Source organism: Lynx canadensis, chromosome C1, assembly GCF_007474595.2.
Source record: "Lynx canadensis isolate LIC74 chromosome C1, mLynCan4.pri.v2, whole genome shotgun sequence".
NCBI lineage: Eukaryota > Metazoa > Chordata > Mammalia > Carnivora > Felidae > Lynx > Lynx canadensis.
The window spans coordinates 130,476,025-130,494,496 of NC_044310.1; positions in this window are offsets into that span (position 1 = coordinate 130,476,025).

Consider the following 18,472-nt stretch of genomic DNA (forward strand, 5'->3'; position numbering starts at 1 on the left):
AAAGTAACTAAAGTCAATTTACTTGACCCGTAGGTAGCATTTGAAATAGATTACCATACCCTTCTTCTTTATCTACTTTCCCACATTTCTTCCAAGACTTTACTCTCCAGGGATTTACCCTGCCTCAGTGGTCATTCCATCTCAGCCCCCCCCCCCCCTTGCTGGCTCTTCTTCTTCTCCCCAGTCTCTAAATTAGAACATTTCCAGTCTCAGTCTTTGGTCTTCTTCTTTTCTTTATGCTCATTCTGATGGATATCTCATCTATTTTCATGGCTTTAAAAATTAGTATATGCAGAAGACTTCTAAAGTTACACCTCTTATCCACAGTGCTCCAACAGACTGCAGACCTATAAATCTAGTTGTCTACTTGACGTCTCTACTGGATGTCTAGTTGACATCTCAAACTGAACATACTTCAGAATGAATCCAGTCTCAATTACCCCTCCCCATATCAGCCCCACATACAGGTCATGCCCACTATTTTCCAGCACTTACACCAACATAAGTGGAAACATCCTTGAATCCCCATTTTCTCTTACAAACTACACCCAATATATCAGAACATTTGTTGTCTTTAACTTCAAAATATATTCAAAATCCAAATATTTCTCATCACCTGTGATCACAATTGATTCCCCGGATTACAACAGTCTCCCAACTAATTTCTGCGCTTTTGTCCATTAGAGTCTATTATCAACACAAGCGCCAGAATTTTTTGGGAAACACTCTTAGAATTGGCACCTTTAGGGGCAAGGGATGGTGAGACCATCTTTAGGCAAAGGGAAACGTTGCACTGTGATACAGTCTCAGGAAAGGTCACTCAGTCCCACAAGAACCTCTGAAACTTGAGTGGCCCTTCTGAGTGGTCTCAAGGTGGATGAGAAGTGGCAGAGCCTTTAGCTCCCCATTAACCACTAATGAATGTAGGCTGCCCTCAGAGCAGAGAGAGACTTGGGTGAACAGGCCCCCTCCAGCTGAGGGCAAGCAGAGGAAAGTGTCATAGTTGGAAGCTATCAGGCAGCAGCACAAACAGCAAGTGCAGAATGAGTCCTCCAGTTCTGAAGGGACATGTGGTTGGAGCATCACAGTATCTACCATACGATCCGTTGAAAACCACTGGTCTTAAGAAAACAATTAGGAGAGGAAGCAAGTGGAATTGGGCCAAGTTGAAATTTTAGAAGAGAATATTGCTAGGTTAGCTGACAAAATATAAATTCCATCTGTTCCTATGAACTTCAACTGTACTGTTTACAAAAACTGTGAATTGTAAGGTACTTTCAAATGGGCATATGATTAATGATTCAAGAGAGAGTAAGTCTGAAGGTGTCAACTATGTGATAGGAATTTAATCATTCAGTGGCTTCAGGAAGGTTCCTTTATTACCAGATATCTTTCTACTTTGTTTCTTTCTGCATGAAATCAGTTCCAAAAGTAGTCATTCGTTCCTTCAGCTTATATTTTTTTGTTTAAAAATATATGCACTCTACAAAGGAAAACTCATTAAACCCTTTTGGTCACTACTATTCATTTTTTATCAAAACTGTCAACATTCAATAAGACTATTGACCCTTTATGTACTAGATGCTGTGTGAGGTTGTGAGCCTACGGAGGTGAATGAATTTCTAAATGATTTCAAGGAACTCTGCAACTCAGTAATGGAAAAAAAGAGAAGGTAAAGGCACATTATTTCAATGTAGCTTGATATGTGCATCGACAGAGATTTGCCCAGGGTCCTGGTCAAAGGTCACCAGAGAGGAATCCTGGAGGACAAGTAGGGTTAATCAGTTGGAGACTAGAGGTGGAAGTAATATTTCAGGCAGAAAAAGCTGTCTCTGTAAAGGTTAGGAGGTCACAGAGGATACACAGCACACTGGAACTTACACGGATCCGTAGCCCTGGGACAGAGAGCCTGAGGAAGGCAAGCTGTGGTGGGAGGGAGGCTGGAGCCACAGGCGGGAAGAAATGCAATCATACACAATTGGTTTTCAAACTCAGCATTTCTTTAGCAGAATAGGGAGCATTCTTGGAAGGAAAAATGAGTTGGAACATGACAATCAGAAATTGTAGATTTTTTCCTTTATTAATTTACAACATATTTAAAGCATACACATCCTCCTTTCCCAAATTCTCAAGAGATTCACAAAAAGTGATAGTCTTTTTCTTGCATTTGTGACTGTTGCCTATACAGGGAATCCAGTGCAAGATACAGATATTCTTACCCTATAAAAATGCCACATATGTATGCATATAAAACTGTGTATGCTTGGGGCACCTGGATGGCTCAGTGGGTTAAGCGTTGACCTGAGCTGAGTCGGATGCTTAACCAACTGAGCCACTGAGGCGCCCCTTAATGTCTTTATTTATTTTTGAAAGAGAGAGGGGTGGGGAGAGAGGGGAAGACACAGAATCCAAAGCAGGCTCCAGGCTCCCAGCTGTCAGTGGCAGAGCCTGATGCAGGGCCTGAACTCACAAACCATGAGATCATGACCTGGGCTGAGGTCGGATGCTTAACCAACTGAGCCACTGAGGCGCCCCTTAATGTCTTTATTTATTTTTAAAACAGAGAGGGGTGGGGAGAGAGGGAAGACACAGAATCCGAAGCAGGCTCCAGGCTCTGCTCTGTTAGCATAGAGCCGCACGTGGGGCTCGAACCCATAAGCCCCGAGTTCGTGACCCAAGCCGGAGTCAGATGCTTAATCGACTGAGACCCATCTTTGGCTCCAGTCATGATCTCATGGTTTGTGAGTTGGATCCCTGCATTGAACTCCTAGCAGTCAGCACAGAGCCCACTTCGGATCCTCTGCTAACTTCTCTCTCTGACCTGCTCGCGCTCTCACACACTCTCTCTCTCAAAAATAAATAAGCATTTAAAAAAATGTTTAGGGGCACCTGGGTGGCTCAGTAGGTTAAGTGTACGACTTCAGCTCAAGTCATGATTTCACACGACCTCAAGTCCCATGATGGGCTCTGTGCTGACAGCTCAGAGCCTGGAGCCTGCTTTGGATTCCTTGTCTCCCTCTCTCTCTGCCTCTCCCCTGATCATGCTCTGTCTTTCTGTCTCTCAAAAATAAATAAACATTTAAAAAATTTTAAAAATAAATAAAAATGTTTAAAAGAAAGCATGATATATAATTGTACAACTTCTAGATAACATAAAAGTGAAGACATCTTTTTATTTACTGTCTATTTATTTATTTTGAGAGAGAGAACATGAGTGGGGAAGGGGGAAGACAGAAGGAGAAAGAGAATTCCAAGCAGGTTCCGTGCTGTCAGCATAGAGCCCTGTGCAAGTTTCCATCTCACAAACTGAGATTGTGACCTGATCCAAAAATCAATGGTTGGATACTTAATGGATTGAGACATCCAGGCACCCCAAGTCATACTTTTCATATACTAGAGACATTACTTTCAGTTAGAAACAATCTTCAGAAGTCACTAGAGGACTGTAACATGTAAACCTACTTATTAACCACATTGAAATTTATTTATTAGTCTGTTTCATACAGCACGATTCTGAGGGCATATGACCCAAGAGTCAGGCACACTCTTTTACCTAAACAAATACCCAAGGTGAGTTTCCTGACCTTTCAAAAGGAAAGTAAAACAAGAAGTAAAGGAAAACTTGGCTTATACCATTCATATATTTTTTTCTTATTGGGTCACATCTTTGATATATATATATATATACTTTTGTATTTATTCACCCAATCCTATTTGACACCCAGAAACCTTCTTAGGTGTTAAGGATGCAGTCATTCTCACTGCTGTCATGGAGTTTACAATTGGGTGGTAAAGGATGTAATCACACATTATTGTATGTCATAACCAGAATATCACAATTCTGACTCAGTCATTTAAAAGTGTATATTTACATTAAATATCATATGTTAACTTTCAAACCCAGAAGTGATACATAAATTGACTAGCAATATCCAGGTATCAAGCCATATATCATCATTGTGTTGTAAAAATTACAAATTAACTCATAAGTTTCAGATATTACACTAAGTGAGTGAATTAAATATTAGTAAATCCACAACCCTGGAATACAAAAATAAAATTTTGTTTTTATACAAATTAATAATGTATAAAAAAAACCCAGAATCTTAAACACAGGCAATTTTGGATCTTTTTGACACCTCCCCCCCCAACCCCCACCCCACCCCTGCCCCAGGAGCTTGCCTAAATTCTGAATGATGGAATCTTACGTGGTACCAAAACATTGATTAGAAGAGAAGTCAACTGAGGCATAGGATGTTGGCTAAAACACCCCTCATTTGTTCAACTTCAGCCACTCTTTCATGAGTTATGTGCCATTTATTAGCTTGCATGCCATTCTAGAGCACAGAAGTCTTTGGGAGGTTATCTTTGGTCCTATCAGCCATATGTCCCTACACTGCTATTTTCTCTTGACTCTAAATGGGAAGGGGAACAAAATTTCCCACTGATTTCCAAATCTTTAAATCTATTTTGAGATTTCTACCTACAACGCTTCAGCTCAGGTCATGATCTCATGGTTCATGAGTTCAGGCCCTGCATCAGGCTCTGCCACTGACAGCTGGGAGGCTGGAGCCTGCTTCGGATTCTGTGTCTCCCTTTCCTTCTGCTCTTCCCCCACTTGAACTCTCTCTCTCTCTCTCTTTCTCTCTCTCTCTCTCAAATAAATAAAACACTTAAAAAATTTTTTTAATTTAAGATGTAAGCATTTAATCCAATGAGTATGCATCTACTGGTATAAATTAAGCCTACACTGAAAGGTATAAAGAAGTGGCAAAGGAGAAATAAATGAAGACAAAGAAAAACCCTTTAACTTTCTCACTATAACAAAAGATTTCCACTGTGATCCAGAACAAAAGGATAGCTTTTTCAAGTGCCAACTAGAGAAAAAGTCAAAAGAGTAAGTGTAATTATTTAATACAGTTCCATCAGTGACATTGATTAAATCTGTCTCCCCAATAAAGTCATTGTGACATCTCATAACTATAAAAGATGGCCCTCCTGTTTTAAGCAGCTATACTTACAACAGGTAAATGACTTTTTAAGCTGTTTTCACATTTGCTTCCAAATCCGGTGAGGACAAAACAGAAGGAAATAGGGCTATAATACCATCTGAGTGATTTACACTAGGCATAAGGAAAGGCACTATTCCCTGAAAGTTTATACACTCACAGAGAAAGGGGTTGCATGACCAGGGTGATATACATCTGGCCCTGCCCAGAAGCTGAGTGGTGTAATAAATCATTATTACGAGTGTCACCAAATGAATGAATTGGCAACTAGAATTAACATCATGTACTCTGGGAAGAGATTTGTGGCAGGAGGGGGAGGAGAAGAACAAATATACTGGCCCTATTCTTACCAAACCGATACATAAATGCTACATCTGGGTTTCTTAACTTAGCATCCTAAAGCAACAATGTATGAGCTTTAGGAAATCTATAAATGCTTTGAAATTGAGTATAAACAATTTTAATGATTTTCTTTTTTTTTTTTTAATCTTTATTTATTTTTGAGAGAGAGACATAGAGAATGAGCCAGGGAGGGCAGAGAGAGAGAGAGAGAGAGAGGGAGGGAGAGAGAGAGAATCCTAAGCAGGCTCTGTACTATCAGCACACCACCCGATGGGGGCTGAAATTCACAAACAGTGAGATCATGATCTTCCACACCCGCTCCTCCCCCCCAGAATCTTCCCTTCTTTTCCACACAGGATCCTGACTTGCTTTTCCAGTATGCATTAATGTTTATTTATTTTTGAGACAGAGACAGAGCATGAACAGGGGAGAGTCAGAGAGAGGGAGACACAGAATCTGAAACAGGCTCCAGGCTTTGAGCTGTCAGCATAGAGCCTGACACGGGGCTTGAACTCACAGACCACAAAATCATGACCTGAGCCGAAGTTGGCCGCTTAACTGACTGAGCCACCCAGGTGCCCTGCTTTTCCAGTATGCATTAGAAAAATGAGAGAAAAAAGGGAAATCCCTGTTTTCTAATACTAGACAATGGCAGAAACAGGATGGTGATCCGTACAAGAAGGGAAACAAATAAGGCCAACCCAAATCACTCCAATTTTTCCACTATTATTCATGATTGTAAATGAATTGTTTAGCTCTAATCTTCAGTTTATTTACTTGTAAAATAAGGATAAGATTAGTATCTACTGCATCAGATTGCATAAGACTTTAATGAGATAACTAAAAACCTAAGCTTTGTACCTAGCACATAAAAAACTTAGTTTGGTGCCTAGCACAAAATAACAGTTTAATGGATGCCATGTGTTATATCATTTTCATTATTCTAGTATAAAAATAGAAACCATATTTATATAAATATATAATATTTTGGGGGGCGACTGGGTGGCTCAGTCGGTTGAGTGTCTGACTTCAGCTCGGGTCATGATCACACAGCTCATGAGTTCAAGCCCCGTGTAGGGCTCTGTGCTGACAGCTCAGATTCTGTGTCTCCCTCTCTCTCACTGCCCCACCTCCCACTCGCGTTCTCTCTCTCAAAATAAATAAATAAACATTACAAAAAAATGTTTAATATTTTGGAATAAAATTTTCATAATTATTATAATTTTTAATAGATATTTGTTCAGTGTTGCTGTACCTTAGTGATATCTAGAGATAAGTTTCTTTTTTTTTTATTTTTTTTTCAACGTTTATTTATTTTTGGGACAGAGAGAGACAGAGCATGAACGGGGGAGGGGCAGAGAGAGAGGGAGACACAGAATCGGAAACAGGCTCCAGGCTCCAAGCCATCAGCCCAGAGCCTGACGCGGGGCTCGAACTCACGGACCGCGAGATCGTGACCTGGCTGAAGTTGGATGCTTAACCGACTGTGCCACCCAGGCGCCCCTAGAGATAAGTTTCTTAACAGTAACGGTTCCTTTTCCATCCAGTCTCACTTGGGTCATTCTCACATTTGCATTTTGGAATTGTTTTTTGTGAGCTAAATTAGTAAATCTTCTCAGGGGTAAAACAGAAGGGTTAAAAGATTTAAATTCCAATATCATCTGAATACATTGATCATTAAATTTATAATGATACAATTAAATGATAAAATCATAAAAGTTGGGGGGCATTTGACTGGCTCAGTCGGTAGAACATGTGATTCTTGATCTCAGGGTTGTGAGTTCGAGCCCCACATTGGGCACAGAGATCAGTTAAAAAAAATCATAAAGCTTAGAAGAACTTTGAATAGTTGTGTTTTTTTTTTCTTTTTCTTTTTTTTTCTTTTTTTTTAGTCTATTGCATTATCTTCATGTAGGGCATAATGAAGTGAAAACACTTTGCAGACAAAAGATGATCAAATATTTAAATGCCTTTAGAAAAGGAGATAAAAAGTCTGCCTCATCAAGCCATTCTAGGGTCTAAAAACAAAATGCCTAAACTAAGGAGCCTCTGCTGCTGTTCAAAGGCTGTTTTATGCCCCGCCCCCCGCAAAGGCCAGGGAAAACAGTTCCTACTCTGAATGCAAGAAGATACGAAAACAAAATTGTTGCTTCCATTGTTAAGCACACTTTCTAAATTCTACCTAAACATTTGCAACTAATAGCAGATATTGTAAGACCTATGATTTGAATAATTACCTTTAATAGTAGTAAATGTTAGGTCTCTTCAATTTCTCAGCTGTGAAATTTTGTGAGTCACTCACTGCATGCAACTTCACACATTTATATCCTTTATTTTTATAGATTTTCTGAAACCCAACTTCTTCAATTATCCCTTTTTTTCTGATTTATGTTTAATATAATTAAAGTAGATATTGTTCTTCTCTTCAATGTGACATTTTCCTGCCATACTTGACTCAAAAATGGACTGCTTTTAACAGAGCTAGCGATATGTTGGAAACAAAATCAACTAGACCATTACAAACACAAATACTTAAATGCTCAGTTTTATTTTCTTCTTGTAAGCCACTAACAAAAAGGATGATTACAGAGACAACCAATCTAAATTAAAAAAGAAGTATTTTGTTGGGAAAAAAAAAGACCCAAGATTGAGACATATCCCCATAATTAATGAGCGGTCTGACCTCATTAACATCTTCTAATTTCAATTTATTTATCCTCAAAATAGCATATATGTTTCACTTGTGTTACCCTTTCATAAGATTTTAAGGTGAATTTCAGTTTAGACAATAGGAAACATTCACAACTCTGATCTTTACTATGATTGTTGTTACTACATAAGTACTCTACCAAATCAAATGTATATGCTACATACAAGTTGTCTTTATTAAAATTCCAACAATAGCCTATTCTAATTTCGAAGATTAAAAACAATACTTTCTCTGACAATTTCATGAAGTAACGAAGAAGATGCTTTCTATGAGTGATGACGCTTCCTCTGCAAATAACATGGCACACAAATCAAAATGGCTTAAGCTATATGAAAAATTCATTATCTCATTTACTGGAAGTCTCAAGGTCATGCAGGAGCATCCTTGCTCTGCTGTGGTATTATTATTCGTGGTATGAAAAGGTTAGTGTCCTGGTTCCATGCAACAATGCTGGGAAAGGCATTGTCTAATGGGGGCAGTAACAATATCATTTGCCAACAACACTCTCTTCCCATTTGTTGGCCAACATTTTGCCAAATGTCTTATGTCAATCCAGTTAGTGGCAATGGCAATGGGATTATCATAATTGGTTATGCTAGGGTGTCCAATGCAATAGCTGGTAGCCACATGTGTCTATTAAAGTGAAATTCATAGTAATTTTTAAAATTAATGAATGGATGAATGAATTGACAGTAATTAAATTAAATTTAATTTAAAGTTTAGTTTTGCGGTCTTACTTGCCACATTGCAAATACTCAATAGCCCCATGAGGCTAACGGCTACTATATTGGGCAGCGTAGAAACAGAATATTTCTCTCATCACAGAAATTCCCATTGGACAGTGTGGGAACTTTAGATAAATCAGGATTCACCTCTGAGCTAGAGCAAGGATCAACTTTGCTGAAAGCTGGATATCTGAACAAATTGTGTTTCTATCTACCAAGGAATAAATAAACATTGTATTTGGGCATATGACATGCTATATCTACTACATAATTTTTTGAGGAACACATTGTCACATCACACAAGCCTTACTATCAGCACTTCATATCCTGTATACCTCTCCCCTGCACTATATTTTAGATGGCACGTGGACAAGTGGCAGGGAGATTTACATAATAATAACATCTGTCAATTAGAGTTGGCTCAATAAATTGGACATAAGACAACTACTTAAAACTAAAAATTAAAAAAAATGTCTGAGAAGGTAGCATAGAAAAATATATGAATGAATTATACCACTCTCCTTAGCAAAATAAATGTGTCCATATTTTAATTTCTGCATGGTTTTTCTTTCATTTTGCCAGATATCAAATGAAAATGTATTTTATATTTAGGAAGTATAGCCTATTGTTTAAAACTAATGGTCGGCTTTATCTATAGGGAGAAATTTGTAAGAGTCCAATGGAAAATTGATTCCTACATAGTTTACTTCCTGTCTTCAAGGCAAATTAACTATCTAACATGAAGAAATTTGATTCCCAAGGCATTCCAGTTTGCATGTAGCAGTCTCGATAGCTTCTCTTGCTGCTTCACTATGCCCCTCTCCATCAAAGGGAAGATACCAACTAGGAATACTGGAATAGTCCCAAAATTCTACTGAACTACTCGTGTTATTACAAAGTCTAAGACGAAGAACAATGGTTTGATAATTATTGAAGACGTTCTAATATAAATGGAACAATAGATGTTGGTTATGTTCGAGTTATAAAAAAAAATTGAATGGAAAAAAAAATTGAATGGAGATTCCAGGAGAAAATGTTAGAATGCTTTCTGGTAGCTGAGATAAAGGATGTTCTCTCTTACACAGGAAAGAAAAGCAGGGCAAATATACTTCTCAGGTCACAAAGCACTAAGGCAATTTACTCCTGTCCGTATTTTTATCAACGGTCCTTCATCTATAATCCCTGACCTCCGAGAAATTTGGGGCTTGGCGCATTCTCTCCCCAGCCTGAAGGTCATGCTCTGTTCTATTTGCTGTGACTGAAATAGCTGTGTGCTTTCATCCTAAATTCATGCTTTGGTTCCAGGACCATCTAAGCATCTGATTAGCTCCATCTTTTATCTCCCATCTCAGTGGCTTTAGACCTTCGGCCTCCCGTTTCTGATGTTCCCTACGCACTCAGATTGATACAGAGCAGCAAAACTGGCTTTAGAGCCCTGGGTGGGACAAACCTGGCTTCCTCGCAGTCTACTTAATACCTTGCCAAAAGAAGTCTAGTCTCTGGAGCATGATCAACCTTTTTTTAAATAGTGAGTTTAAGCTTTTCACTTATTTTGTGTCTCTCATCCATGCTTTATCACTAATTGAAATTAAAAAAAAATAACTAAACAAAAAGGCTTGAGAGCATTTTAAAGGTCATAAGAGTGAAGGGGTGCCTGAGTAGCTCCATGGGCTAAAGGACCAACTCTTGATTTCAGCTCAGCTCATGATCTCGTGATGGTTCATGGGATTGATCCCGGTCTCATGCTCTGTGCTGACAGCCTGGAGCCTGCTTGGGACTCTCTCTCTACCAATTCCCCACTCACTCTCCATCAAAATAAATAAATAAACTTAAAAACAGGTCACGAGAGTGAACTAATTTCTTTTTTTGTTTTTAATTTATTTTCCAATGTTTATTTTTGAGAGAGAGACAGAGCACTGGCAGGGGAGGGGCAGAGAGAGAAGAAGATACAGAACATGAAGCAGGTTTCAGGCTCTGAGCTGTCAGCACACAGAGCCCGACGCGGGGCTCAAACCCACGAACCATGAGATCATGACCTGAGCCGAAGTCAGACACTCAACGGACTGAGTCACCCAGGTGCCCCGCCCTTTTTTAAAAATAGGTTTCATGCCCAGTGCAAAGTCCAATGCAGGGCTTGAATTCAGGATCCTGAGATTAAGACCTGAGCTGAGATGAAGAGTCGGATGCTTAAGTGACTGAACCACCCAGGCGCCCCAAGAGTGAACTAATTTCTAACATTTCATATTACATACATTATAGCATAAATTGGTCTCCCCTGTTATTTTATGTTGTCAGATATTTTAAATTGTATTTAGGTTGGGCTCATTAAAATCCATTTATGATTTGCATTTTCTTTGGTAATTATCTCTACCCCAAATGGTCTCAAACTACATATTTTACATATTTGATGGATCTGGATGTTTCATATGCATTCATTTAATTCCTTAATTAAAGCTGAAACATTGTTTTTAAGTCAAAATACATGCTCATAATTTTAAAGTTTTTAAGATAGCCTCAGGTGGTCATCATGATTTTAATATGACAAATGATCCTCCTAATTCTAGTCAGCTATCTTAAAAACCTTTGTTGGTTTTATGATGTGGCATACAGAAGATTATGGCTAAGGAGAACACATAGGGGACAGGACACCATTTTTGAGCCCCAGGTACAATAATAACTGGGTGAACTTAGGTCATGTCTTATAGCTTCCCATTGTCTTAGTCTCATCATTTACAAGACTAGGGCTCCCATGGCTGCTGCAGGAGCAAGGCCTGTGTGAAAGGAGCCATGCTCCTTCCTGCCGCCCACTGCTGAAGGCAGAATGTTTTCATCACATACGGATCACACTTAGACTTGAGGGGATTGTGGGAGGAGAGTCAGGATGTGTCAGTCTTCTGTGGTAAAGGGCTTGGACTGGGAAGTACTGCTTTTCCATTTAGTGTGTAAATATCAAGTCTTGGTGTCTTAGTAGCTCCCATTTCTTGACCCCATGTTCATCTTGTCTTAAAAGCCCAGAGTTTGGAGTGACCTGTTTTTGGCCAGCATGTGGAGTTTCCACTAAAAACACTGGAGAATTGTCAAGATGACTTCAAATTTACTTTCATTGTTCAAAGTTGTATGGAACAGCAACAAAAATACAAAAAATTCAACTGAAAATACAGGCAAAGGACTTAAATAGACACTTGTCTAAAGGCAATATCCACATGGATAATAAGCACGTTAAAAGATTTTTAGCATCATTAGCTATTAGGATAATGCAAGTCAAAACCACACTGAGATAACACTTCACACCCAGTTAGATGATCATAATAAAAAAATAACAAGTCTTGGTGAAAATATGGAGAAATTAGAACTCTCATGCATTGCAGGTAGGAATGTGGAAAACAGCTTAGTAGTTTCTTAATACACTAAACATACAGTTATCACATTAGCTAGCAATTCTACTCCTAGCTTTTTATTCAAGAGAATTCAAAACAGGTACTCAAACAAAAACTGGTACACAAATATTCATAATCACTCTATTCACAATAGCCATAAGATGGAAATAATCCAAATGTCTGTCGATGGATGAATGGATAAACAAATGTGTATATCCACACAATGCAATGTTATTCAGCCAAAAAAAGGAATGGAGTACCGATCTATAATACAACATAGGTGAACTTTAAAAACATTATGCTAAGTAAAACTAGATGGGCACAAAGGCACATATTTTGTAAGATTCCATTTATATGAAATATCCTGAAAAGACAAACGCATAAGTACAGAAAGTAGATTAGTAGTTGTCATGGGCTGGAGGCAGGGGACTGGGGAATAATTGCTTACAGGGTGTGAGGTTCCCCTTTGCAACATTGAAAAAGTTCAGAACCAGATAGAGATGATGGTTGTACTACATCGCAAATTTATTTGATGCCATTGAATTGTATACTTTAAAATAATAATTTTTATGTTATGCGTATTTTAACACAATAAAACAAAGTATGACTCAATTTACACAAAGTAGAAATTTACATTTCCACTAAAGCAAGAAGGCCTACCGTATGTGGGAAGAGAAATTCCATTCTTATCAGCTACTTGCAGCAGTGGAAAAGGGAATTTTTTTGTTTATATAGTTTTGTGATTTAAAGAAACAGCATTTCAAGGCATAATAAAAAATAATACTCTGGGGTGTTAATTTTCAAAGTTTTAGGCATGATCTTCAGCCAATCAAATTTTTACTTGTAGTTCCATGCTGCTTTGTTCTAACTGCTAAATTACCCTCTTTCTCTTTTTTTCTTTCTCTTTTCTTTCATTAGCATCATCTCTGTTCTGAGGTATAAGCTGGGCTTTCTTACAATTTAGTGCAAAACCAATTATCTCTCAGTTATAGTGGGGTTTTTGTTTTCGTTTGTGGCCAGTGTTTCTCACACACTGTTGAGCATCAGAATAAAAAAAAAACCTCCAAATTAAAATATTTGGCAGATAGTGATACAATAATGGGTTTTGGCTTCCTCTTGGCATTTTCATGTTTTTGAAAAGTATCACACATACAGTGTTGGCTATAATGAAGCAGCTGAACTAGAATTTAGGTTTTATTTCATCTACTTTAATGTGTAGTACACATGAACAGATAGATATTTAATAGTTATAACCCCAGTGGCAAACTGGGGTGTGAAAAAAGAAAGTTTTATTCTTTATTTCTTTTTTTAAATTTTTTTTTAAAAATGTTTATTTATTTCTGAGACAGAGAGAGACAGAGCATGAACGGGGGAGGGTCAGAGAGAGAGGGAGACACAGAATCTGAAGCAGGCTCCAGGCTCCGAGCTGTCAGCACAGAGCCTGACGCAGGGCTTGAACTCACGGACCTGAGATCATGACTTGAGCCGAAGTCGGGTGCTTAACCGACTGAGCCACCCAGGTGCCCCTTATTCTTTATGTCTTAAAGTCTGATTCAGAACTATCTTCTCACTGTTAAATTGCTAATTTAAACTGGTCCTTTCTGGGTTTAATTTCTATACAATGCAGTGATCAATTTCTCATTTAATTCAGGTCTGTGGTTCAGTCTTATTCTGGTTTAAAATTCTCTGTTTGTCCCCCCTATTTCTGTGTTGTTCTGCATTTCTGGTGGTCTCTGCACCCCTTCTCACATGCTGTCACCACCGGTGGGCTTCTCATCTCTGCCTGGCACAGGTGGTACCTTTAGATAGCTTGGATGAGGGCAGGGCGGTGGTCCCACAGGGAAGCAGCTTTATGTCACTAAGCCCCTACCTGTGACCCAGCCTACAGTTTTTTACAAAATATTTGCCTTAGTTGAGCCACAATTGAGTAAGTTAAACGCCTCAGCATTCCTCAAGGGTGCGGCATTCAGAGAGCCATCTCCCACTCTGCCAGGGACTCTGGGGTCCCTCACGCTGTCTTTGGGGCTTCTGCACGTGTGTCCCACTTGGGAATCCCAGACAAGAACACAGGCAGAGTGTCTCTGATTTCTCCTCACACTTCGGAGGGAACTCTGGTGTGGTTGCAAGTTTTTATTGTGCTCCGATGAAGAGGATGGTGCAGATTACTCAGTTTGAAGGAGCAGGAGACACTTGCAAAGGCTCACAAACAAATGGGATGATCCCTGCACCCCCCACCCCCACCCCATCCAGCCCCAGCTAAATAAAAGCACCTAGTGCTTTCTTTCCTTCTCTCCCTTCCCTTCTTTCCTTTCTTCCTTTGTTTGCAAGAAAAACTCAAAGTTTAGGGCACCAGAGAATAACAATAGATTCGTGGTAGGATTGCATATGTATTTCAGTACGTTCAACTACATGAAGAAACACAGATTAATTTCCCTAGCTATCTGATTTTTATCACATGTATCCACCCAAATAAGCCTGGACAGAAAGAATAGCAACAAAGAACAAAACAAAAACCTCTCATCCAGTAAAATTAGTTCGAATCATACTTAAATCTTTTTAAGTGATCGGTCAGACAATATTGGATAAAATTTCAGAAATCTACTCCACTCGCCTGCTCTCTCCTGGATGGTATCTGGGTGCATGCAGGAGGGTTAACGCTTCAAGGGCTTGGTCTTTGGGAAAGAAAAGAATGTCTCTGAGCCTTGCAGTATCCTACCTACCTTCATCCCACCCCTCCATCCCTGGCTTTCCCTCTGAAGTATCAGCTGCTGTCATGCGTGTGGTCTTAGCCTCTCCCCTCCAAGCCACCCGCTGCTATCTTCTGCTGAATTTGTGGCTAGAAAATGGCCCTTTCTCATCTTAGTCAGGGTGCTGACAGCTGTCCTTGAAAATCTTGTCTCTCAAGATTTGTTTGTGGAGCCTGCTGGGATCTGAGTTGGAGTCCCAAACTGCCCCAGGCCCAGGTACAGTTACAGAAATTCCTTACCTGCATGCGAGAACTTCCACATCCTACTACTGGCCACAACAATTGTAAGGCAGCACTGAATGAGAAGAATACAGACCCTCTCTGTGCCTGTGTATACAGTACAGCCGAGTTCTTTTCTATATGGCCACTCTTGGGGACGTTTGAGATACCCTACCATGCTGACTCCATCAGGACACCTGAAGAGAAATTAGCAGGAACTTCTGGGGTCTTGGTATTCCTCTCAATGAAAGCGATTCATCCCCCATTCCATACACCTGGCTATCTGCCTCTTCTGCTCTGTCTCCTGTCACCCCATTAATCTACCAGGGCTGTAGGTTGTGGTGGATATTACTCCATTTCTCTTTGTTGGAATGTTCCTTGGGCGACATTCAACAATCACATTCTGCAGACCTCTCCTTGATAAGTTAAGTGGATAGATCAAAGAATTTCTCTGGAAACAGCCTTGCTTTTAAACTGTTTGCCATGTTACCATCTCAAAAATACTATATTAGGTGTCAAATCTTGAATATTAACTCTTTCTGTCTTTTGGTGGAATATTCCTGATGCTGCCTTGCCTTCAACTGCCCCAACCTGTATGCTCACACAAGCATAGACACTTTTAAGAAAAATTATCCAAGACATGGACATAGGATGCAGAGATTGATGGACGTCCTACCAGTGTAATGCTGAGTACTGAATAGGACACATAACGTGACTGAGGATTAGCTAATTTTCTAGGAGTGGTTGTCTTCATTAAACTATCTTTTCACTATTGATTAGCATACTTTACAGCTCTGTAAGGATATAGGTTAACTTGTAGAAAACTGGTATTTGTGAAATCATTTCTTGACTGGGATCACTACAGCGGATTCTTGTTCAACAGTAATGTAAAAATTATATCCATCTAAAAGAAAAAGTAACTGCAAATATTAGGGTTGATTGCCATACATGACATTAATCAGTTTTATATCTAGTTGCAAATGATTTTCAGCGTTACTGTGACTGACAGACTACATAAATCTTCATTTCTTGAAGTCTGCTTTGAATTAGGTTTAACATCTTACTGGTTCCCTTATTAATGAACTGAGTAAAATTTTTGACACTTCTTTGTTTATAACCTTTTGAAAAGTAGAAGTAGTGAAAGAGGCTTTTAAAGATGTATCTTCACAGTTTTGGGGGGTACATGTTTATCTTTCACTCAAATTACCCTTGGAAATATGTTACAGAACAGAAAAAAAATCTTTAGGGCAACATACAGGCTAAACACTAGACTTCTTTGAAGTATGTGGAAATTGGTCGTATTCACCATGGTACTAAAGAATCCTAAAAAATATTGACTTTTCCATCACTCTTGTTTGGCATAAAATTCAAAGCAAAACCTTTTTTGTTCATCCAAACATAAGGTACAAGTTCTGTTTTATCCTTTATGATACTTTCTAGCTAGAAGTCGTGTTGAAGAAATTGGTGAGTGCATCTCTGCTTGAAACCAACATCTCAATATATGATTTCCTTTAGAATATCTGTGTACTATGTTGGAGGAGGGGGTGTAAAAAATGTTTTATTCTTCAACCAAAAAAAGTCTTTTCTCAAAAGTTGTATAGATTTTTAAAAATTATTCTGGCAAAAAAAAAAGATAATTGAACAGTCATGTGAGATAGGTTTATGTATGGAAATCAAGTTAAGAGTAAATATACAGATATAGCTATAGATAGATGTAGTGCAGAAACAGATGTAGATATAGAGGTAGATATAATATTGACCTTGTAACAAAATCAAACATTCATTTATCTACCTATTATTTATTTATTTATTTATTTATTTATTTATTTATTTATACATACATACATACATACATACATACATACATACAAGCTGGATATTTTGGTTTTGAAAATTTCCAATAATCTATTTGGGTTATTTTTGCCCAGTGCAGTAAATAGGTTACTTTCAAGCTAATTGGAACTAATTGAGTAAAAATAAGGCACAGTCTTATAGAGAATACATAGCTTCTTCCCCTACAATACAGCCCTCCCAAATTCTTTGTATTTACACTTACTTAGATGCCATTGTAAAATCAAAACAACTTTAAAGGAGAAGGGAAACATGAGGGGTGAAATGCTTGGGTAGGCCGCCAACTACAGAGAGTGTTTAGGATGTTAATTTCAACCATGGTTGATCAGCGAACAAGAGGACATTTTGGGGTTTATACTTGACATTACTTATGAATGTGTTCATTATGTATAAAATATTTTACCTTAAGCCTGTTTAACTAATATCTTTATCTCCTCATTTGAGTGACATGATTTAGGGTTTTGTGAGGTGGATGGTGAGTGTGCCATACCCATCACATACCCATACGCTCATCTGTCCCACAGCACCCCTTTTCCTGTCATTGCTGTGCTCCAAGTCTCTTGCCTTAACTCAAGATTTCTGTTTATTACTACAGAGAATTTCTCTGCATACTTATTTGCTCCTCAGCTTGCCATTTTGACTTTATATCTACCTATTTGATTACCATGGTTGCAAGATGATGGATTGAACACATTGCAGCTTGTTTCTCTTATGTTCCTGGTCCCTAAAAATGGCTTAAGAATGGCAATAAATCCAAAATTACAGCAAAAAATATAAGGGTGTCTTTTTGGGGCTCATTGGCCCACACACTGTGAGAATCCTTTGAAGCCCAAAATAGTTGAAGGAGAATTTAAGTGGCTACTGAGAATGCCTGAGGATTATTGCTGCAAAATGGGAATGGGCCACATCTGGAAGTGTTTGTGGATACCAGGAGCCTGGAGGGCTCAAAGGCCAGCTCTGGACTACTTTGTTGGTTGTGCCATTGCAGGAGCATCTGTCTCTCTCCTTGCTCATTAACTCCTACCTCATGATTGTCCAGGCTGGGAGGGGCTCTAGACACAGAAAGTGCCAGAGTTTGAGTTAGATATACACATATGCAACTCCTTTTTAAAAATTAGTTTATCATATATTATATGTGCAGAGTTTAGATCTATATGACCTAGTGAATTTATATTAGATAGCATAGGAAGCTCAATTCTATTCAAACCTTTCCCTCCTAACATAGGGCAAAGACAGATGAAGTGTAAAAAAGAAAAAAAAAATAAAACATGGCCCAGAAGTGTTGAACAGTGAGTAGCAATAAAGTTCTCCCCTTTTTACTGCTCCTGGTTTGAAGCTTGGCTGTAGTAAAATAAAGAGGATCTAAAGTTTAATTCTGCTTCTGTTTTGAAATTTGTATTTCATTATGTTTACTATTACCATTTATAGTGATGTAGAAGGTAAGTGTCCTTTACCTTAAAATTTTACAAGAGCATTTTATATCAATGCAATGT